At 38.9% G+C, this 25,965-nt stretch overlaps 1 protein-coding gene and 1 non-coding gene across 5 annotated transcripts in view; both read left to right on the forward strand.

Annotated features, from left to right (window-relative positions):
- LOC134227592 (fibroblast growth factor receptor 3-like) overlaps positions 1-25,965 on the forward strand; it is a 144,463-nt gene that overhangs the window by 91,868 nt on the left and 26,630 nt on the right. The window lies entirely within an intron of this gene.
- Positions 8,519-8,599, forward strand: LOC134228239 (U6atac minor spliceosomal RNA). Its single transcript, XR_009983900.1, has one exon. It is a non-coding gene; the product is annotated as a U6atac minor spliceosomal RNA (small nuclear RNA).

The raw sequence follows: 25,965 nt of genomic DNA on the forward strand, positions 1-25,965 counted from the left end.
TTACTCACTTATTTACTTACTTTTTGGTGCTGTATACCCCGAGTGGTTCAAAGGACCTTGTGCCCTTCCTCACCACAACGACGACACAGGTTGCTACGGTCTGGGTCCTTACAGTGGTAGGACTAGTGCCCCGACTCTAAGCACCGATAGCACATGTCCATTGGAGGTGGCTGGAGTTTGCTTACTAGGCTTACTTACTCTGGGGGAGCCTTCAACGTTCAAAGTCAATTATATTTTCATGACGGTCTCCGGTTTTCGCAATCGCAAAGTATACCCCGGTATAGAAAACACAGACATAGTCCTACGTCAAAAAAAAATCCTCGTCGAAATTCAAAACATTGTTCCGTGCAAATTTTCTTGGAAATTTCATTGAGAAATACGAAGGAGTTTTTCGAGAAAACACAAAGTTATTCACATAGTAATGGTACTGATCAAATGGATTGAAAAAGTTGCCTAGCCGATTCGCTGAAATGAGTATCGTCGTGACGCCGAAAACGACGCCGCTGGGCAATATTACGACAAACGCCGCCGACAACGACTTCCGGACCTGCACACACTTCTACACCGTGCCTAGTGGCAATGGTGGATAGAATATAACTCGTAATGTTGGGCTAGTCTATCGTCTTGTAGCCGCCCAATACAGGCATAATGCAACGAGGATTCTATATTCGCACCGTGGTAAGGGTGGACGTTCATGATATCGGAGAAGTATTTACCGTTGATTAGAATGTGGTCGATTTGGCTTTCCGTTTCTTGTCTAGGTCATGTCCATTGTGTTTCGGACTACCATTCTGCGGGAGACAGCAAAGTTTATGCATCATTGGCTGTTGTCATTCAATACAGTATGCAGACTAACTAAAGCGGACCGATCACCGCTTCGTACATTTTCTCTCTCTCTACTCGGGCGTTCATGACGCCGATGACAATTTTGATCTCCCGCAGTGGGCATCCATCGTATGTCTGCTCCAGCAGCGTACAGAATGCTTTTTCTTGTCGACATGTCACCCTTCGTGTGGCAATGTACGTTGATGATACTGTAATGAAGAAACGGCCTTTGGTCCACATGCTTGCATATCCTTGCATTAATTGGCTACCACCCAATCACGCGTTTTCCAGCACTGTTATAAAGCCGATTCTCATAGCTAGTTGGTAATGCCACAGGTTGGGAAAAATGGAAGCCGCTCGATAATGTCTAAAGAATTATTTTTTTTTTGGAGAACTTTGAACATTCGATTTGGACATTCATAAATCGTAAATCATGCACATTGCCGCTGAGCCCCAGTATGACCACGATGGATTGCTTTTGGTTTTGTACCTAGCACAGCTGACTTGAAAGATCATTTGGTTTGAACTGCGGAATGATTCGGAGAACTTAAAATATCCGGTGTGGATATAACTAAATGATAAATCATGCGCATGGCCTCTAAGGGTCTGTCTCCTCATGGGCAGCTATAAGCTTTTCATTCAGCTCAGCTGACTTGGTAGATCATTTGGTGTGAACTTCAGTTTGATTTGGAGAACTTTGGATACCCGGTTTGGACATATGGTCGGGGTTCAGCCAAATCACACCAAGCGTCAATGAAAAATTACCGATTTTTTTGCTCAAAATTTGGTCTAGCAGATTTAATTGATCGCAAATTGCATCGGATATCCCTCAACTCCATAACTGAGGATATCCTACTGCAAATGTATGCTTAAATTTATATGAAACTATTTCCGAAGTCCTTGTACGAACAAAATATCACAAGTCAGTCGAAAAGCCGCTTGGTGCGGTTTGGCTGAACCCCGACCATATCTAAATCGTAAATCTTGCGTACGGCTTCTAAGGGCCTAAATGGACACCATGGGTTACTGTAGACTTTGTATTTGGCCCAATTGACTTGGTAGATCAATTGGTCTGAACTCCAGAATTATTTCAAGAACTTAGAACATCTGGTTTGGAATATGCAAATCATAAATCACGCACATGGCCTCTAAAGGTCTGTATGAACACAATGGGTTGTTATTAACTTTGTATCGAGCCCAGCTGACATGGTAGATCTCAGAAAAATTATTTAAGCTCTTTTAGTGGACTGTCTTCAACTGTCTAAGACGAGTTTATTACTTTCCATTTAATTCCACTACGTTTTGTTATGTTTACAGATACGAATTTCTACCTCAACTGTGAGGCCGTCATTAGTGTCTCATACCAGTCGACTCAAGTACGAGACACTGAAGTCAGCCTCACAGTTGAGGTCGAAATACGTATCTGTAAAGATAACAAGACAAGTGGAATTAAATGGAAAGTACTAAACTCGTCTTAAGCAGTTGATGCTAGATCTGTTGGTCTGAGCTCCAGAATGATTTGGTGAATATAGAACATCCGGTTTGGACATCTCCAAATTGTAAATCATGCACATGGCCTCTAAGGGCATGTATGAACCCCATGGGTTGCAATTGGATTTGTGTCACGCCCAGTTGTCTCGGTAGACTAATTCGTCTGAACTCCAGAATGACTTGGAGAAGTTTGAACATCCAGTTTGGACATATCCAGATATTAAGTTATGCGCATGGCCTTTAAAGGCCTGTATGGACACCATGGGTTGCTATTGATTCCGTACTAAGCGTAACTTTTTTTGTTTTGAATCAATAGAAAATGGTCTGTCTTCTATACCGAAAATATGTGAAAAGTTTCAATCGAATCAACGAACTTTAAGTTTGACCGATGTATCATTCTGCGTGGAATTTCAGATGCAAAAAAAATTATCTCACCATGTGTACATCTGTTTTACCTATACATCTTAATAATCTAATCAAACTGAATAATATTTATTCTGACTGTTAAATTGATTAACTCTCTGACCTGATATTGGTTGATTGATCGGTTATGACATAAGTTTCTACTCATTAAATGAGTCGAACGCTACAGCTCCTTCAGAAAGTACGCAATGATTTAAAACTTTTTCTAATCATGGAAACTGTTTAAAATAAAAAACATCTTGTGCACATTGGACGATGGTTGGTCAAAACTAGTTTTAAACTATAGAACACAGTGACAAAAAGTTGCTGCGCTGTGTAATCACAATCGTGAGACAAGTTGTGGCTTGTTCAAGCATGTATTTATCTGCTACAAATCGACCGCCCATCAGAAGAACACCAAAAACCTAAAATAAAACTCCGGGATCCACTCGAGCAAACGAAACAATAATTCCTCGGAAGAGGACAACACACCTTTCTCTTATCGCACCGCTCGGATCGTGTGCGGCCGGCCAAAGCCGGTGCTGGCATTCTTTTTTTGTTTCCTCTCAAACTCATTCAACCGACCGCCGAAACTACCACGAGCTGAAAAGGTCGAAACGTAACTTTTCAAACCGGCATGGCAAACCAAAAAGCAAGAATGAATTTCCGGACCGGGGCACAGTTGGTTAACCTTAAACAAAAAATGCGGCCACAATTGTGTATCTTGATTTAATTTAAGTTTTTGAACATTTTCTCAACTTTGAAATTTTTAAATATGACGGTATTTTGAACAGTTCACTGCAAATTTGATACATTTGAGTGAATGTGCAATTCATACATTTTTTTTTTGTCGCAATTTGTGACCACTACTTATTAAAATATTCTGCTAATGTGTGGTTGACCACATCGTTAAGCAAAGCAGCGATGTGATGGAAGCGTTTTTTTACGACTGTAGATGACGCTACTGGATATCCTGGAATTCATTGCCAAATTGAGAGTATTTCCCGAAATGCATTAAAGCGGAGGAATAATTGGCATGGGTTGCAAATTCGGCTGAAACGAATTTGCGTAACAGCAATATCGGATGGCGGAGCCAGGTTTGAACAATGCAGAGAGAAAACTGCGCATTGTAAATTTTAATAAAAGGCTTATTACTTGATTGTTCGACTTGGATGGTTTGGGGGTTTTGGCAGTTTGAGGATGGTGATTAATATTTGATTTGGTAGTGTGAACCATAGATAGGTATAGGCACCATAAAAATGAATAAAATTATTTTTGGCAAAATCGCCAGTTGTTTGATGAACGCCTTCTCCTGTGTTTTCAAAAGCGGGGCAAGCTTCAGTCGAAAAGAAAATATCATGAAGCAAAACACAAGAATCAAACAGCCACGGAGATAAACATCCTTGATTGCCACGAAGCTGAAGATTCTTGCAAAGGGATGATTAGTATCCGTGCAAATTGGCACTTCTAATTGAGTTGTGCCAAAGGGAAATCCCAGGAATTGGTTAAATTTTAAAGATGCTCCAATTAGGTGGATCCAAAAAACATAGCGTTGTGGAAGAAAATTTTCGTGGAAATGAAAATCACTTATCGTCTGGACAAAATCCCAAACGCAATATCAAGGAAACATTCCACCAGTACTGACTGAATGGCTGACAAAATTAACTTGCAGAAAAAAAGTGTACGCGGGAACGTAGCTCGAATGCAAAAATCCTTTATACACAAGGATCCAACGAACGGATCGAAAAAGAATTCGGTGTAAATTTTCTCCAGGGAGTTTACCCTCTTGTCGACCACGGCGTTCTTTAAAGCATGGAAATGCAGCTCAGGGTTATTCGAAAATTGAATAATCGACGTTCCGCTCGACGAGCTAAAGCCAAGGTGGCAAGACGGACGGAATGGACACAGAAGTCGATATTCTCGGAAAGCCAAGGAATTTCTGAAACCGTGTGGTGGAGATGACGATCACCTTTTCCTACGTTCCTCTCGTGTTATTTTATCGAGCGACCGACTGGTGGGCAGGTCACATGAAAGACCGGTCCGAAAAGTTTGAAATAAACTTCGAACGAAGTTTAAAAATATAATTTGGAGAAATATGATATCTCGCAGCTCGAGTTGGATTGGAACAAAGCGGTTGGGCAGAAAAATAAAATAAATATTCGCATTCGCATATCATCAATCAAATCAGTATCCCACCACTATGCAGTACAACATACAATATTGAAGTATGGAGCTCCGGAAGGAGGCATAGTATAGCAGAGGTGATTGTGCACATCGTGGGTGGTTGGTTATACAATGCTGAACTGAGAAATCTACTGTTTATTGTCGCAAATTGGTACTTGGGATTAGCAGCTTTTCCTATACAGAAGCAGTTGTATACCTGGCCACGTCCTTACAATCACGGAAGATTTACTTACTATTATGCTAAAGGGCCATTATGCCAAACGACATTAAAAGGCATGGGAGTGTAGGAGAATGAGCAGATACGTCTAGAATATTTCTTTCATCTTTTTTTTATTTATAATTCTTATTACCTTATTATCAACCAATATTTTGAATTATTTTGATAACTTTTGATAGTATTTATTATTATTATTAAGGTACACTGGGGGAAGTGGAAAAGGAAAAATCGATAGTGCATGTTTGAATTAGTGTAAAACCAGTTTAAATGATCTAAATGCGTTCAATCAAAATGGGCTATCAAAAACAGTCAATTTTGCATCAACTGTGTGGAAATTCATACCATTTTGGTCGCTTGAAATTTATGGAAATAGATTTTAAAATTAGGAGTTGTTTTTCCACTTTCCCTAGTGGGATGGGGTAAGTGGAAAACCCATGTTACCTTGACCTTCACTAGTGATGAGTAGTTAAATATAACTAAAATCAATACGATAATTGCTCTGAGTATCTTTTTTGGAATAATTTCATTACTTTAACGGAATAGATCCTCAAGGAATTCTCGTAATAGCTAGGGGAGGGCTGGTTTGCCTTTTCGAACACTAAGTGTACGTAAAATTTATATGTTCGCTCCAAAGATGAACTTTTTAACGGAAAATTGGGACTTAAAGGGTTATAGACTAATCAACTTGGTTTAACGAATTGAGATGATGTCTGTATGTGCGTATTTGTTTGTATATGAGTGCGCAAAGCACGTACAAAATTATCAGTTATTCTTAAGTACTTGTCCTTAACCAATTTGTTCGCAAAAAAATGCATTCAACGGCGAAACTTGTTATGAATAAAAATTAATGTGAAATATAGAATATATTTACCTATCAGTGCTATTTTTAACTTTCTTAAACATTTTTTCATATATAAAACATTTGAAAGGCATCAATACCGATAGGTGGATTTATCAGGCTTTTTCTCATTTATATTAGTCCAATTACCACTGGAATCACAATGATAACAAAGAAGAAATATATTTTGATTCACAGCATCGAAATAAACCCTGGAGGGAAGAAAAAATTCCGTGATTAGAACATTATCCACTTCCCCCGCAGTGTTTGATACCTGGGGTAAGTGTAAAATCTTTTAATTATTTGCTTTCTTGGTACAAACCACTACCAATTGAATGGGATTAGTTTAATTGTATTAGAAGAGTCACCTATGATATAAATTCACTGGAAAAGGGGACAATTGGTGCAAATAAGAATTGATTTTATGAATGCAAAAATCAACTTTTCGCGAAACCTAAAATTACAGTTCAAGCGTTAACCGTGTTATTGTATGTATTATACAAATTTCAACATAATATTAGTGTAAGCATCAAAGTTTATTCTTGCATAATGTTATGATGTGGTAAAAACTGTAAAGTATGTACAATTCCAATTTTTCTAGTCGATTTTTACACTTACCCCCTTTTTCCACTTCCCCCAGTGTACCTTATGTATTTATTAATATGTTTACTACAATTTCATTTTAGGTTCATATCTCACAATTTATTATCCATCTTATTATTTGCTTTTCTGGTATAATAAGAATATTATCTGTTTTGCCTCAATATTGTATTCAAATTCTTTATTCATTTGTTTAAAATATCTGAAATTCCACTCCTATATTTCGTAATATTGTTATATAAATTTATAATGTATATTTTCTTGGAACGTATCTGCTCATTCTCCTGCAGGGAGGATCTGTCCAACCTGACGGACCAACAGTTTGGCGGTAGCCTTTTTCGAACAAATTTCGAAGTGTTTAGTAGGCGGTAAGGAATTATAATTCTACATAGATGCACAAAACCAATGGTTGTCTTTTGCATTGTTTTGGCATAGTGAACATATCGATCAAGAAGGAACAAGTGACAGCCGTTCGTCTTTAATTCTTCTTATTGGCATTACATCCCCACACTGGGACAGAGCCGCCTCGTAGCTTAGTGTTCATTAAGCACTTCCACAGTTATTAACTGCGAGGTTTCTAAGCCAGGTTACCTTTTTTGCATTCTTATATCATGAGGCTAACACGATGATACTTTTATGCCCAGGGAAGTCGAGACCTAGGATAGGATGTGCCAACTAGTCATTAAAAATCGTACCGATTTTCTGTCACAATCGTACCGGTTGCTGATTGGTTGAAACTGACAGTCGATTAATTTTATTGGTGGCGGCGTGTTTTTCGTAGGGCAGCATGTTGTTAGTTTGGCCGTGTTGCTGGTATGTAAAGTTGATATTAAGCAATATACGTGAATGTTTGAGTTCGAGTTTTTTGACACAAAATTAATGCATATTGAACTGCAAACGCCATATAAATTATGCTCAAGTGTTGTAGAGGTTTCAAACTGTTGATTTTAAGCATTATCATTCACTTTTCTGTCATTTTTGATATCAAAGTCATATTCTCATTAGCGAAAACTTCCTTCTGTTAATCTTCCGCTACTCTTACATAAATAATGGATGAAACGGTAAGAAAAACATCAACTTTTGATACATGATATTTGGAAGATTTTGTATCAAATTAATTTGGCTGCACTGGTGACCACCTCGTCAGAGCAACCGACTAAAAAACAACAAGGCAGTCTCAATTGAATTGTCACATCCTATCCTAGGTCGAGACAATTTCCAATCCGAAAATTGCCTAGACCGGCACCGGGAATCGAACCCAGCCACCCTCAGCATGGTTTTGCTTTGTAGCCGCGCGTCTTACCGCACGGCTAAGGAGGGCCCCCTCGAGGGTTCGTCTTTAATGTGGACAAAAAAATGTTATAAGAGAATAAGCTGCAATACTTTTGAATATTTTCTATTGAATAACATAAAAATCAGAAGCGCATCCATGTTTCAAGACAAAATAGATTCAAGAAATAGGGGAAATGACAAATTTAGCTGAAACAACTTGTGATCACGATTAAAAATATGTTTTATAACTTGAGTTCTTCAGTCTTGGGCAACGAAGAAAATTATAATTTGTGAAAAAAACGAAAACTGAGAAAATGACACTGGTCGAAACATCTCTAATTGGCAAGATTAGGTTGGGAGCTAATTTTCAGCGCAAGATGTATACAACTTGACAACTATGTACCTAACATGTTTAGAAGAAGAACGGAGAACACCGCAGAGACCAGGAACAAATGTGTGGGGTTGGAGTCCCGTTGGGCCAAGAACACATGCGACCACGAAACTATACGTACTAAAACCAATCAACCCGGGCCCTGGTAGTGACGATCTCTCTTGAGTTTATAAACCCTTTTGTATGACTCAACTGTAGATGAAATATTTTCTTAAATTCCATCCATTTTAATTCAAGTTGCTCGACTGTCTTCACACAAAATTGTTTTATGTTTATATGTGTAAAAAGACCACGATTTGTGTCTTTTGAAAGGAGAGCAGGTTAGCACTCCCCTTGACAAGGATGGAACACATAATGGGCCGGAGAGGCACAAAATTTCCAGCCCTAGCCCTAGCTCATGCTCAGTAAAAAGACCTCGATTGTGTATTGGAAGTAGACCGAAAAGTGGCATAAGGATTGATAAATGTTTCCTCCAAAACACCCTAGCTTTAATTAATTCATTACCTAAAATACCTACAGAGCTTATAACAACTTCATGGAATTAGTATTAACTTCTTTCACTTGCTATTGCCTTAAAATCCTTCAAAGTCAGAGGCGTCGCGTCGATCAATTCTTCAACCAGTGCACCGTTTGATTGAAGTTAAATATCGAACTGAACTCAAACTAAACTTAAAGTGACAGTCCGTTAAATTAAATTAAAAATACCACCATGAGAATCGTTATGCTTTTCAATATGACAGATAAGGGACCTATCTATCTATTCAACGGAACGGTATCTTTTAATTTCGAAAGAATTTTAAATTTATTTCGTAGAATGAGACGAGTCTTACTTGTTTATGTTATCCAGAAAATTGAAATTTATTAGGAATGATTAGACGGCTAATACATATTTGTAATTAGAATGTCATACATATCAGAAACATGGGTCTGTACAATGAAATTTATAATCTAAACGTTCTTCAGTTATTAAATATTCTATTTTTAGTTTATTCATTTGATGAATAATTTTCTTTCGGAAGGGCTGTCTCATACCGCTTGGACAGAAGTCAAACAGTTTTAGATGTGTACTTCCTTTCCATCAGCGTACACATCTGCTTATGCATTTTTTTCATTAATTTGTCTGAACGATGAACATTTTTCATACCCCTCCATCGCCTAAGTTGTTCACATGGTAATACGAATAGCTCCTAAATATTTTGGATATTGGATTTGACGAAAAATTCTTCATAAGCCAAAATCCCAATCAATATGAAAGACGCTTTTGATCCAATGTGCTTAGTAAGCAATTTTTCTGGGTTTTTCAACCCTCCCTCCGCCCATGTAAGATTTTTCCCATACAAATTATTTTTTATTTATAGAGAGCGTAAGAAAATGGCAGACTCCCCCTCCCCCATAAATGCTTACGTAATTAGTGTACGAACCCTTCAAAGCCGGACTTTCGCCATGGGACGCTTTGAGAGAGTCTATGTTTCTTCTATTTTGTTCCGATCGCGCATGCGCTGTTTGGGGCCGTACACTAATTGCAATTTTTCTGGGTTTTTCAATCCCAGATGTTTCCCATACAAATCATTTTTTATATACGAAACGTAAGAAAATGTCATGATCCCCTCTCCCATAAGTGCTTACGTAATTAGTGTACGACCCCTTTGAAGCGGTATAGGTATAGGTACTTTTCTACATCGGCAATCGTGCACTGCCAACGGAAAGCGCTTTGACTACCTTTATATCGCCGATTGAGATTAGAGCGGATGAGCTACACATTCAAAATAATACGTGTATGATGCACGACAAAGCGTTCTCGGCTGAAAGTGCACGTGTCGAACAACATGCGGTGGCGTTGGGTCGTTTCGATATCGTAGAGTAAAATATAACGCGCCTCCACCGCAGCATTTCAGTTGACTGCCTCATATCGAGGAATGCCACTAGGCCGAACAAACCATTAGACCGAAACCCACACAGATAGAAAAATTCACTGAAATTTAAACTAAAAATCATGCACATAAATGGAACATCATTATTAGTGTAATTCCACGCGTGCTATAGCCTAAATGTATACAATATTCAACGTGAATCATCAATATTGCTTGCAAGTTGTACGCAAACTTGTTAGGAAGAGAACCGTTTCAGCGTAGAATGGCGTAGATTTCCGCATCTCAAGTTTTACGCGCTGTTTACTTTTCACATTCTTTTTCTGTGCATATGCCCGAAAGTCATTTAGCCGAAAGGGTTATCCGGCCGAATGGGTCATTTGGCCGAATAGAACATTTGGTCGCATAGGTCATTTGGCCGAACAGGACATTTGGTCACATAGGACATTTGGCCGAATAAGACATTTGGCCGAATAGGACATTTGGCCGAATAAGACATTTGGCCGAATAGGACATTTGGCCGAATAGGACATTTGGTCGAATAGGACGTTTGGCTGTATAGGACATTTGGTCACATAGGTCATTTGGCCGAATAGGACATTTGGTCACATAGGACATTTGGCCGAATAAGACATTTGGCTGAATAGGACATTTGGTCGAATAGGTCATTTGGCCGAACAGGACATTTGGTCACATAGGACATTTGGTCACATAGGACATTTGGCCGAATAAGACATTTGGCCGAATAGGACATTTGGCCGAATAGGACATTTGGCTGAATAGGACATTTGGTCGAATAGGACGTTTGGCTGTATAGGACATTTGGTCACATAGGTCATTTGGCCGAATAGGACATTTGGTCACATAGGACATTTGGCCGAATAAGACATTTGGCTGAATAGGGCATTTGGTCGAATAGCAGATGTCCTATAGGACACTTGGCTGAATAGGACATTTGGCCGAATAGGACATTCAGCTGAATAGGACATTTGGCCGAATAGGACATTTGGCCGAATAGGACATCTGGCCGAATAGCACATTTGTCCGAATAGGACACATGGTTCAATAGGACATTTGGCCGAATAGGATATGTGGCCGAATAGGGCATTTGGCAGAATAGATTACTTGTCCGAATAGGACATTTGACCGAACATGTCATTTGAAAAGTGAGTAGGGAGACGACTCACTACTCAATTTGCACTACTCACTATTTACACTGAGCAGTGAGAAATGAGAAGTGAGTAGTGAGACGTCTCATTTCTCTCTTTTCATTTCTCTTATTTCATTGTAAAAAGTGAGAATCGCGAAGTGAGTAGCGAGACGCCTCACTACTCACTTCGCGCTTCTCTTTTTTTACAGTGAGAAGTGAGAAATGGTGAGTGAGAAGTGCGACGTCTCTCTTCTCACTCCTATTTTCTCACTTTTCGCTGTAAAAAAATAGTAGTGCGAAGTGGGTAGTTAGTCGCCTCACTAGTCACTTCGCGCTTCTTAATTTTTACAGTAAAAAGTGAGAAATGAGGAGTGAGAAGTGAGACGTCTCACTTCTTACTCCTCATTTCTCACTTCTCACTATGAAAAGTAGTAGTGCGAAGTGGTTAGTGAGACGTCTCATTACTTACTTCACACTTCTAACTTTTTACAGTGATAAGTGAGGAATGAGGAGTGGGAACGTCTCGCTTCTCACTTCGCACTACGAAAAATGAGAAGTGAAAAGTGCGTAGTGAGACGTCTCGTTTCTCACTTCGCACTACTTACTTTTCATTCTGAGAAACGGGAAATAAGTAGTGAGGCCGCAGGGCTGACAATAGTCATTCTTATCGTATGAAGAAAGCGAAAAAAAAATTTTTCGTCGAAACATTGCACGACGCAAAACCTATTCGTTTTCTTCGCACCGCAAGCGTACCACGACGATAGTCGCGCAGCCAAAAGTTATGACGATTTTCGTCGTCACTTCTTCACACAATTGATTGCACGTCATTATAGACGAACTGGTTAAAAATATAATGGCGTGTCAAATAAACAAATAGTAAAAACTTTGATAACATAAATGTATCGATAACATTCACAACGCTTTCATACGTTAATTCAAATTCATTATTACAAAGGAAGAGTAAAAATCTTCGCATGACAGCTGCCGCTTGAAGCATAACGGTATGAAGTCTTCGTTCTACGATGTCGTCATGACGATTTGGTTACACGACGAAAGCTAACGTCTTGCCCGTCATTTACGATGTATCGAGTAGCAATGAAGACATTGTAACTCGTCGCTACTGTGGCATTTCGTGCTATGACGATGACTGTTGTCAGTCCTGAGTGAGGCGTCTCACTTTTCACGCCGTATCTCTCACTTTTGGAATGACCTATTCGGCCAAATGTCCTTTTAGGATAAATGACCCTTTCGGCCAAACGCCCCTTTCGTCCAAATGACCCTTTCATCCAAATGACCCTTTCGGCCAAATGACCATTTGGGACAAATGATCCTTTCGGCCTTTGACCTTTGAAATGATTGACTTGAATTTTTGAGATAGCTTTAAATTAAAGTACTTGAACAGTATGGTTTTCTAGATGATATTTTTGCTTACCATTGTCTGAGCTGCCCCACCCAGATAAAGAGTTCATCTCAGAATGTCCCGAGATTTATTAAATTTTGGGATTTCCCGAATCCCAGATAATATTTTTTGAAATTCCGAAAATCCCGGATCAAGAACAAAAAAAAACATATCACTTCAAGAAGCTAAATATTTTTTTCATGTTTGCCTAAAACTTTTGCGAAAGCCAGCAGTTGTCTTTCTTTAAGCGTCACGAAATATAGGGTATATGTTCCATTATTAATATCATGCTCCAATATCAATAACATTCGCAAAACAGGCAATTTGAATTCAAGGAGCAGTTCCTCTATAACAAAACCTGGGAATAAACGGCCGTGCACTGGACATACAAATCGATTTATACCAACAGCGAAGTTTCAACTGGTTCCCGTCAATATCTGCTCAAAGAAGCTAACGTTTGATGTGAAAGCCTACAATATTTCCGCACGAACCAAAATCACAAATCCACGTAGTATAATTTCAATATCAAATTTTGACTTTTGATTGGCATTGTAATCAGGATTTATTTTTATATTAGGGTAAACGACCCAATAGCGGAGGAACTAAGCACACTATCACACTATTTCGCTCACCTGTAGCTAGAGATGTCGTAAAATCCCGATTAATCGATTAGTTACTAATCGATTACTCTTGATTCTTGTCGATTATTGAATCGATTAATCATTGTATAGTAATCGATTCAAAGTTAATCGATTATCACAACGATGAATCGATTAATCGAAATAATCAATTAATTTTCGACATCCTTATGATGTCGTAAAATTCTGATTAATCGATTAGTAACTAATCGATTACTCACGATTCATCTCGATTATTGAATCGATTAATCGTTGGGTAATAATCGATTCAAAATTAATCGATTATCACAACGATGAATCGATTAATCGAAGTAATCGATTAATTTGCGACATCTCTACCTGTAGCATGTATTTGAAAGATTTCCTCATCATCTTTGCATGGAAACTGCAACGCCTCAAAATTCGCCACCATACTCTAAAATTGAACCCTCAATTACTGGTACTCTGTTCTAATAGTTGCGCTATTTTTTAACTTGTGTTCCTATAGTTGCGAATTTGTTTTCATACGGGACTCGCAACTATAGGAACACTACCGCAACTAAAGGAGCAAGGGGCTTGAAATAATGAATAAATTTGCAGATAATTTACCGATTTTTACCTATTTCTTGCACTATTTTTCGTTGCACAATGTTATGACATACCTAGTAACATTTTGGTTTTATGCTGGTTTTATGACACTCTTGTAGAGTAAATTATGGTCTTTAAGAGCGTTATAAAACATAACATGTTACTTGGGGTGTCACGAAATCGATATGAAGTGCGGTTTGCTGCGTTACATTCGTAGATTGTGCGTATACCACACTACCGCAACTATAGGTACACCCACAACTATCGGAACAGTGACCCTACTGATAAATACCGGGATTTCCCGGGATATGGGACAATTTCTTTCCCGAAGCCCGGGACAAGAAAAAGGGCCGGCAAATGGATACCAAGGTACTACGTGCCCTACCCACTCCCGGCGCCACTGATGCGAATTGTATGAAGGTTCAAAATATCACTAATTATCTGTGAGTTCGAACATTTATTATGAACAAAGCAAATCTAAAAAAATCAATAACATATTCAATTCAAACTAAGGCCAAATGTCACTTACACCTGACCTCATTTATTATTTCACTTTTTGTGGAAAATGGTGTAAAAAGGGAGATTTTTTAATCAATTCAAACTGGCATTGGAACAAGGCGTCATTTGTCATTATGAACAACTTTCTAGAATAAACCATACTGCCAAAATCATTTTCTAAATAGATATGCCCAAAATATGATTTTCAGGGGACTTGCATACAAAACGTACTGTAACTCGTGACCAACCCGTTATTCGAATGTTGTGTCTTCAGAAAAGATGTTCCAACTCACATTCGCTATAACTTTGCAGAGGACAATCACTGGTTTGTGCATTAAACTATAATTCTATTATGCCCTTCAAGATGGATAGATCATTAATATGATATTATCAAAAGGAAGCTCAAGAAACATGAACTCTTCTCAAGACACCAAGTCACTGAAATGTAGTTTTCAGACCGAAAACTATACTCCATTGCACAGTGACGTCACACACGACTTTTGACAGGTACTGGTCCTGTTGTTTACAGACGACTTTATTTTAATTTTGAGATACTTCTATCATTCTTTGGATTTTCTGATCGTTAATTACATAAGCTTATCGAAAATTACCAATATTTGAATGCGGAATGTACGGAATGTCTTCAACATCGTGAAATACGCAGATTTAATTTGGATCAAAAAAATTCTAAGTCCGAAACGTAAACAACAGGACCAGTACCTGTCAAAATAGTGAGGTTAGGTTTGCCGCGCGCAATGACCTATTACACGCACGTTTTGAAGGCTTTTGAACCAGTATGCAGCGTTTCGAATGTTATTTACTGTCACGTTAAGTTGGCGCTCTAATTAGGGAAGCTAACGCAACAATGGGCCATTATGCACCCCCCCCCTCCTCCTATGTAACACAAAAATTTCAGGCAACACCCCCCTACTTCCTCTAAGCGTTACGTAATCGATATGAATGATCCCTTCTGGCCATCTCCCCGGTGGCCAAACATATTTTCACGTCAATTCTGTAATATTCCACATGTATGGCCATCTCCAAACATATTTTCACGTCAATTCTGTAATATTCCACATGTATTTCTGGAATATAGTCCTTTGATTTACGAAAAGTTTCGTGAGAGTTAGACATATAAGAAGCATTAAATAAAGAAACACGCGTAGCATGTTAAACAAAGTATATATACTATGCATGTGCACTACTCTCTAGTTGAAATACCTTATCAGAAAATCAACATTAATTAACTGGAAATGCAAGAAAAATGTCAGATTTTTTGTTCGATCTACGATAACAGTTTGTAATGTTTGTACAACATATTTGTTTGTAATGTTATCGTACATCCAAATAAGCATGTCACGCTTGTGAACTAATATAATTACTTAACTTTGAATCATATATCTATCAACAATTGAACTGGATTAAAAATATAATTCAATACATTATCCTCTATGAATGAGCCGGTCTAATCCGTTTGCATGTTGAGGATTGGGCCCACCAACAGCCAGTTTGGCAAGGAGTCTTTGCTCATACCCACCTGAGGAATGAATATCTTTCGGCAACGGAAAACGCATGAGAAGAACATCGATTTTTGCCCGTATTCTTTCATCTTTTCTCGGGTTCTTGCACACCTTTCTTCTGTTCGCTTTCGTATGCGAAAAGTGAACGAGGATAAGTTTGAAAAGGCAGTGGTTAATAACCACGTGTTTCAGTGATTGGGTTTTGAGGTGTCTCTTTTGTCGCAACGGTGGTGCTCATTTGTAAGGACAATTTGTTCCCTTTAGGCAAAATGACACAGGCATTAATAATGATAATAATGTAGCCGATGATCAAAGGCTTATGTTCGATTCTAATTCTTATATTTTTTTAAATATTTCATCACATCTGTGTATTATGTGTAGTGCATTTTTTTAAGTAAAAAGTAGCATAGATCTACTCCTCAAATCATGGTTTCCGCTAAGCGAACGGATTTGCCAAGAGAAAATTAACACATTTGTTTACAAAAGCACCAAAGTTTATGAATGGATACTGGGAAAACGTGAATTGCCGTCTTTTCTCGTTTAACAAGATGATGAATAACTTAATTGACTGCTTATCGAGAGCATTCTTTCTATCGAAAAAGGTATGTAGATACCTGTCTGAAACAAGAGGCGCAGAGAAGGCAAGAAAGAGAGATACATGTGCACCGTTTTGTAAACATGCCAGCGCGCGTTCGGTGTGGTGGATGTTCAATCATTCGCCGGCGGTTTCCATTCTATATCCATATCCCAATCCCTATGCCTATGCCGCACAAATGCTATGCCGACTCGAAACGGGTCGTAGCGTAGGTACCCGCTGTTCGCTCGCATGGTTTGGCTGCCGTGCCGTGCGCTGCGAATGACAAAACCTGACACAATATTTTTGAATATTTTAATTAAAGGTGTCATATTAAAGGTGTGTTCGAGTTACTGACTGGGTATCATTTGGGGGAATTACTTATTGGAGGCGTTTGCTTCTAAGGAAAATTTATCGCTGAATAAGGGAGGTGTATTCAAAGTACTATTGGGGATCGATTAATGGCGTTAGATATATGAGCAATTTAATCATTAGTTGCTTTGTTTAATATGTATATTAAGGTGCGGCTTATTTGCCGAATGTTTTTGAAACTTACAATTCATATGCTTTAATGCATTTCTTGAAAGTTGGTTTAGTCCAAAGGTGGTGAAGGCTTCCGTAAGAGAGAAAAAATGGTTGATTCCCGGATTGAATGGAAAATATAATAATCGATACCAAACATACAGTAGTTGTCATCAGCTCATCAGGACATCTTCCATAGCCAAGCAATAGAGGGCAACGAATGAGTTACAGTGTTGCAGTTTTATTCAATCGCAACTGCGTTGTCAGGGCGGGAACATAATTTGCTTGTTTCTGGTTTAGTTCCGTCGAAGACCATGTGGGGTGCGAATCTGCATTGAACCTGAGATCATTGAACGAGCAGTGACCACGTCTCGTTACCATGGATATCGCGACGATGATTTCCAGAAAATATTTAATTCTCCCTTGATAAATAAAAAACGACCAAGAAGCTTACTGCAATGAAGAGGTAGCCCACGGCATGAAGGTATCGTTACTTGTGATTTATTTATCATATAATCGCGAGATACAATTATAGCTTGATTATATAGACTATCGAGTATTAGGAGATTTTAGGTTGATTATATGGGGGTAAAGTTGCTGCTAATTATTTTACGTCATGCTGTAAATGCATAATAAATTATCTGAATGACTGACTGGAATTGATAAACCATTCTCATGTAGCAAATTTCACCATACCAAATATTTCAAATATCCGTCAAATGAGCGCCGAACCTCATCATCTTTAATATCAACAGATAACAATAGTTGCAAATGGTACATAATTTTACTTAAACATAACATCCTAATTATTTGACATAATAAAAAAATACATTCATAAAGCCATCTGACCTTATGTGTAATACTGTGGGATGTTGAGTGGAGTGTAAGTAAACCGTTTCCGAAGAATACAGAAGAAAAGATTACAATCAAATGCGGTAGAGTAACGATTGAAGGTGCGATACTTGTGAAAGGTTTATTTTGCGCATAATTTGTTCGAACACCTCTTATAAAAATGAAAGGGGTTGATCGAAATGGACAGTAAGGGATATTAAGGTTCAATTGAGCAAGCAAGATGGAGCAATCAATTCTCGATTGCAGAAGAACTAAAATGGAAGGCACCTTAGATATAGAGAAGTGTAATCAGCGAACCGAGAAAAAATGCCGCCTACTGGAGTTTATCACATGTCAGAGGTGCACAGGTCAAATAGCAGAGGCCCGAGAATATTGCCCTGGTGATGTCGTGCGCCTTGGACGTCGCTCCGTTGATTGACCCACTGAATGTCCTCGCCGACAGATATTTATGAATGATTTTCACCAGGTAGCTGATAAGATTGTAGCATTGCAGTTTGTACACTAGACTATCATGCCAACCATTGTCGAATGCCTTCTCGATATCGAGTAAGGCCATGGTAGAGGTTCTAGAGACAGACTTGATCTGTCTGAGGATGTTGGTAACTCGGCTTAGTTGGTGAATGGTTAACTAACTGCATCGGAAAGCAAAATGGGCCTCGAGTAAGATGTTGTGATGTTCGGCAGACTCATGTAACCGGACAATAACTTTTTGGGGAGAAAGGATCTTTTCCAGGCTTCCGGATGGGAAGCAGATGAGTCGTAAGCATTGATTAAAAATCAGCAAAAGGTGCTCGAAGCACCGAGAACTTATGTGTTTGAGTACATATATAGGCCTTCAATTCGTTAGCTGCGATCTCCAACTCCGAAATGTTGTTTGGAGTTAGACGGATGTTGTTCGCATGCTCATGAATGGCTTCCTCATGTAAACTGACGATGTTCTACACGCAAAAAAAGCGTGCCCGAATTCGTGAACCAGCAAAAATACACCGTGATTTAATTCATGGATTCGGGAACACCAGTCACGTTTTCCAGAACGTGACTGTATTCCCGAATCCGTGACTGTTGTTCCCGAAAAAATACACCGTGAACTCGATAGTTCACGAATTCATGAACGCTTTTTTTGCGTGTATTCAAGATTGTGCGAGCTGACGAAATGACGACGTATTTCGGCGGATTTCTCTGCAGATGTTATCAAGCGATCCGCAGAGCCATTGTTGCCTAGTGGGATTAAAGGTGGAATGGGTTGAGGCTTTGATTTTATTCTTTTTTTTTGTGAATTTCCAGAACGGCTTAGCACAGACTGGGAGAGCGCAGATCTTGCTGGACAAATCATCATTTCTGTGGTCCATCATTTTGACCTGGGTAATTTTCGTCATGCAATAGTAAAGTGTCTTAATCGCAGGCAGGCATGATGAACCTTCCTGTCTCCATGCTGGCTTGATGATGTATTTTCGTAGATCTTCGAATTTTCCATCGCTGACTTTGGCTTACTTGGGGCAATAAGCCACGATGAACGTGACGATGACGCCCCCGGAGGTGGTAACTTCCACTCCAATGGCTTAGATGATCTTGAGCTTGAAGTTCGGTAGTATGCCACCCACCCTAGTAGCCATTCTCAATGACGAAGGGCCAGAGTGTAGATCAGGTCGAAACGGAGTTTGCAGCTTTGTAGGCGGGCCGCAACTTGGCTGAGAATCGGAGCCAGTAGCTCCGGCGTGTAGAGGGGTGCGGTGGATGGATCAGATGTTTCTTGACTTGAGACTTCGAATGGGATCGCGGCTAACCTATACTGTGGTTACAGCGGTAGAAGGACCGGGATCGGTCGCCGGTGGGAATGTTTCGATCGTCGATCGGTGGAGAAGAGCTTCAATTCGGATGGTTTTGGTGGATGATTTCGTGGTGGCCCAATGCTTGTCCTCAAAGTTGGCGCTTTTGTGATCCGCTTCTTCCATCTGAATGTATTCTTTGACTCCGTAGTCACCACCCAAGTAACATTTTAAGTTTTATAACGCTCTTGAAGATCATAATTTTCTCTACAAGAGTGTTACAAAACCTGCATAAAACCAAAATGTTACTAGGGCACCACATAGGGTGCATCGAGCATTCATGAAACATTTTGAGTTCCATAGCAGAAACGAAGACAGTTCACGTCTCGATGCACCGGCTTGTATCTGATCCACTCGTGACAGTACTGTTTGATCAGCTTGAGATCCTTGAAACCATGCTCCAGATGTACGAGATTCAACTAATCACGGTATGCTGAGGATTTAGCATGCCGTGCGATTTTGTGTTGTCCTCCAGACCTTCTACCAGGCTCTTTACGTTGTCGAAACGAGTCTAGCGGGGCGTAACCTCTCACAATACCAGGAAGGCAGTATTGTCGTTGGCCGATATAAAGAGAATTGAATCTCTAACCCTCCTTGTCCTCGCTGACCTCGAACGCGATCCAGTCCCACCAAAGTTGCGGAACTGGATCGGCCGGCCATGTAAATAGATTGATAAGGCAATATAAAACAAATGGCGCAAGTTTCATTAAGATTGATTAATACCTACGTTACCCAGAAAAGCGAAAAGCAAAGGAAAAAAATTGTGCAAAGTCAAGGGAAGTGCCGTCATGTTCGGAATTTGAATCAAAACGTTATGGAACGTTAAGAAGGGGAATTGCGGGTTGCAAATTTCGTTACGCTAAAGCTCGATCCACTTAGTATTTGACCGTTTCTTTCCAATTACTGCGGCGCCTCTGGTGGTCACACCGAGAAGTAAAATACATCATATCGTTGCGTAAGGTTTGTTTAATTTATGGTGAAACACTATTGCTGGATCGCGTAGAACAAAACAGTCGTAGAAGTGGAGCATATGACCAGAAAATACAAGTGAAAGTCTGCAGAGCAGTTCGGAACCATTTTGGAATTTCCTTGCGTGATTTAGCGAAAAGGTGTACAGCATAGTTCAAATAATCTGTCGACGCGAAGGTTTCAAGTCGTATGATGTCAGTAAGCGTCCCAACAGGACCCTGAAACAGAACCTGGTTGCCAAACATCGCGCAAGAATGCTGTTCGAGCAAGTTCTGACGAAATACAATTGATGTAATTTGATGGACGATAAAATTAATATTAAAACTGACTTTCAATTCCCGGGACTCAAGTTTTACCTTGTCAAACGGAAGGGCAATGCCCCAGGAAGATTCAAATATGTCTATGTAGGCAAGATTGCCCAAAAATTGATGTTATGTCAAAGCATTTGCAGTTGTGGAAAGAAAATTAAAGTTTTCATCACTGTAATGACCATAAATGGGCAAATATACAAGGAGGAGTGTCTTCAGAAGCGATTTTTGCCACCCATTTTATCAAACGACTGTCCGGTGTTGCTTTGGCCTGACTTAACAAGCTGCCATTACAGACGGGATATAATGGAATGGTATGAACCGGATGATAATGACGTTATTGAACAAACTATCAACCCACCAAAATGCCCAAATTTCCGTCCCAACGAAAAATATTAGGTAATTATCCTAGGGAAACTTGAGAAATGGTGCAAAACAATCAGAAAACCATCTTATATGGAAAAGTGGTGTGAAAAAATAACAAATTAAGTTGACCGTTCTACTGTGCAAAAAATAACGAGTTGTAATGAGAGAAAAGTCCGAGAATTCATCCGAAATGAATAATTTTTCAATATTTTTCCCCTCAAAGTTTACTGAATTCCCTGTATAATAAAACCTGAACTACCTTTTTATGTACTTTTTTGACAAAGAAATGTCTAATTTCGTGCGGCCAAATACTAAGTGGATCAAGCTTTAATAACGCTTGCCAAGTAAAGTCAATGGAGCTATCATTTTTCTTCGCGGAAAAAATATTATTTCCCGTTATTCCGCCAGAAAAAGTGCCATTTCTCCACACTTGAGCAGCTGTCAAATTTACTTCAGTAATTGAACCAAATTTTCCTTGACTGCTCTTCATGAGAGCAGCATACCAGGCTTTAGCTAAAAAAAATCTAGAGTGGACTGGTATCGATATAGCTCAAGTGCTCATGTGCAATTTGTAGTTCAATAGTTTTATATTGTGTTCTAGGTAAATAAAAGTTTAAATTTGCGAAGAAAGTTATGATCCGGAAAGGAATGTCTAGTTGTGGACTCTTTTTCACATCCTCCACAATGAAGCCTTTCTTCACATCCTCGACATTGACATCGGAAATGGAAGCTTGAAGGAACGTGTTTAGCTGAACTCGTGGTAGTCAGTCAAAGCTAAGCTAAGCTAAGGCTGGTTCATCTCTTATAGCTATACAGTAGACGTTCGATAACTGCAAGTCCTTTAACTGCAATGCTTTTTAACTGCAATTCGATAGTTGCAACAGTTTTGCAGTTATCGGACCGCTAAACTTCAAACTGATGTCAGACTTAATGACAGCTGCATTGGGATGCACATTTAGATGCACTTTCATTGCATCTGACGTCGATTGACAACCGTTTGACGTCTAGAATGCGTTGCAGTTATCGAACGGCATTCGTTAACTGCAAAGTAAACATTTTGCAGTTATCGAACGGCTACTGTATCTATATTTATGCAATACACAGGATTTTGTTTTTACACGATTTTTTTTCACGACTTCAATTTGCCACCAAACTCTTCGCAACATGTTTCAAAAAATCCAGAATAAATCAAAGAAAAATCACATCTTAATTAATATACGTTAAACATTTAGGATGAGTGAAAAATTGAGAAAATGTAAATCGCGTAAAAACAAAATCCAGTGTACATGTCTGTATATGCGTGGCGATTTATTCATAGTCACGATTTATGTAAAACTACATTTTGTAATACTGTCTCAATTTTTTGGATAATTGGATACGTATAAACCACACAAGCATTTCCACGTTACGCGATTCAGCTTGCTTTTCTTTTCTTGCTAATCAGAATATTTTACGCAAAGTGACATTTTACCTGCAAACGTAAATTGCCAACGAATGTTACCTCATGAGAGCTTTAAATTTAAAAAAATAACATGTTGAATAATAGTGTTTTAACCGATTGATGGATCAATCAAATCTTGATTAATAAATTGATACCTGGGTTGTTCTTCTCCACTAGAAAGATACAGTTTAGAATAATACTGATATAAACATGAAAATGTCTTTTAAGAAGCCCACAAGCCGGATCTATCAAAATATGCTAATGTTTGAATATGTTGGCACACCTTGTCGAATGCTATCAGAAGAACTCGCAAACAGGCTTGGAAAGTGCATATATTGGATTACACCGTCTCCGGGAATTTATTATTTTAGCTCTGCTGCCTATCCAGGTGACGGCTGCCTGGTAGGATGACTGTTTCTCTGCTGTTGATTCATACCGTATACAAAGGTGAATTTGATCACGTTTATTGTATTATCGGCCACTGAGCGTAAATCGCTTATTTCTTAAGTATTTCAAGGGTTTAGTACACTTTGGCGACCAGGAAAAAGGTGCTTTTGGGATTTTCCTCAAAGTTAACTATAAATGTATGACAAAAAATAAATACACATGTTTATTCTACTGTTTTTGCGCTATGAAAGAAAAACTACATCATGTGGGGAGTCTCGTTTCGGCCGCTGTTCAGTGTGGTGTTTCGCACAAATAGTAGAACAATAGAGCCGGAGCAGTAACAGCGGTTGAGACGAATGTATAGTATGTTGTGTACAGTGCATAGTGCATAAATGTGCTAAAGATAAGCGCATGTTTGTGCAAGCTAAGGTGATCGATTGTTAGCAAGGGCAATGCTTTTGCCAATAACTCGATTATGGCTTCGGAATGCATGCGTACTTGAAATTAGCTACAGGAGTTGCAATAGAGCTGTCACCTTCTAGCTTTGAATGTCCATTAGAAATGCACGTGCGTTAAACAATAGGCAAAAAATAGCCTTTCAAAATTTGACGAATTATCCTAATTGTTCTAATGGACTTCAAGTTCTTAATACCAATAATACCGATACTCAAAGATGTCTAAAACAATGATGTTTCCATCATTTAGTAATTTGGGCTCAATAATTCATTCAATTTTTCATTACACAAGCATTGGGCAAAGTTGCAGTAAAACTTCCGCATTACAAGTGTACCATACTACAAATGAGAGTAATGAGTCATTGGCAAATTACTATATGATCGACCCCGAATGACCAAAAATATCCTTGGTTTGCCCGAGGTGAAAAAAAATGGTTGAAAACTGCTAATGCGATTATTTAAGTTTGTTTAGAAGTTATTGGAAACCAACGGATTTTTTTTTAGAAACCTCAAAAGATTTATTGAAATCTGAGGAACCACAAACATGCCAAAGCCCGCTTGAAATCTGGTCCGTAAAAGATTCAGAGCTCCCAAAAAAATTATTTGACAAACATTTGATTTCTTGGCATCACCAGGTCCATGACCATTTCTGACATAAAATTTAGAAATAATTGATTGAAACCATTTAACATTTAATAATAATTGATTGAAACCATTGAAGATTAATAAAACTTTCTGTGATCCGAGATTGCTGCTGAAACCTTGTAAAGCTATCCGATAATCATAAGAATTCCAAGGTGTATGTCTTGCTTCTTGGAGAACCATAAACAATCTTGGAAAACCAATATTTGTGCAGAAAATTGAAGAAATTTTCCCAAATTATGTGAGTATTCTGTTCACAAAGATTTTCTCAAATCCTGATTATTTTTAGAATTGATTATGTTACTGTTCACGTTCTACCAAAATGATTACTATTGTCATCCAATTTACATCCACATGAACAATTCCAAAACCTCCAGATGCACCTATGAGCAGTCGTATAGTTCTCTGCGCCTTCCTTAAGTAGGTGTCCAACAAACAATCCTTTCTTCTCCAGCATTCGCAAGAACGTTGCCAGAACAGATATCGACTGTAGGAGAGAACCTTGCTTCCATCTAAGTAATAGTGATAAGTCCTAAATCATTATCTATGAGCAGTTTGAAATGTTGCAACTCTTTAAGCTTGTAACACATACGAATTTGTACGAATCGTCTAGTGCTAATGTTAATATCAGAACATGTGCCCAAATCAGTATTACCTATTTGTCCTACCCACGACTCGGAACGTGGATGTGCCGCTGTGTTTGTTATACTAACATCGTTGTCTCCAAATAGCCTCTTTTGACTGATAAACACGCCTTCTTGCTACTTGCTCTCCAGATATAGAACCGCATATAACATGAGCATGAGCATGAGCATGAGCATTATGACCGTACAATTCGTAGTTGCTACTCCGTGATTGACTGGAACTTGTGAAATTGCACAGAGAACCATGTGAATGGAGCATGGGATATGCTATCCATTCTCAATGTACACGTTTCAGAAGCTCACGTATTTTAAGCCAATAACGGCGCCGGCCACGTCCTTACGGTCATATAGGAAAGGAAGGATTGTTAGTTCGACTCTCGTTGCTACTAGAGACCGAGAACACCTCTGCATCTCCACGATTGTCACGGGATGTGGTATTGTGTTAGTTGCATAGAATATTTTATCTGGATTCACTTTGGTAAGTGATGCGATCTAAGGGAGGGGATTATATGAAATACAAATAAAAACGCGAACCGTACAGATCAAAACCAAATATCTCGGATCACGCGACAGTTTTGCTTGCTATTCGAAATACGATCAATCGTAAAATCAATACAGAACTATTTCGTGACGACTAGGGATCCTATAATGAGAGATATGCAAATACTTTTCCAGACGATTTAGCAACGCTGTTACTTTTGTTAGCAAACGCTTCCAGCCCTTGCCGCAGCGCAACATGTTGAAGCTTATATACGACTTTGCATTTGATAACAATTTGGAATATGTTTGTCTGTCCACTAACAGTGTTTAAATAAGCATTATCACTAAAATAAAAGTACAATACAAATAGGCGAAACACGATACATAAACTAGACTACTTCTACTCGCGAAAGTAAAACAAACTGTTTATTCGATGAAACTTTTCTTAAAATCTATCTCAATACCTCTCAACCTTGTCTCAATCTGCAACAATAACAACGTTCATTTGGCTCACGTTTTGACAGTTCTCAATGCTCGATTGGCTTACAATGGCCGCTTTCGCATATCTCTCATTATAGGATCCCTAGTGACGACCAAAACACATACCACCACGCACTGTACATACTTGCTCAAATCACT

Source organism: Armigeres subalbatus, chromosome 3 (assembly GCF_024139115.2).
Source record: "Armigeres subalbatus isolate Guangzhou_Male chromosome 3, GZ_Asu_2, whole genome shotgun sequence".
Taxonomy (NCBI): domain Eukaryota; kingdom Metazoa; phylum Arthropoda; class Insecta; order Diptera; family Culicidae; genus Armigeres; species Armigeres subalbatus.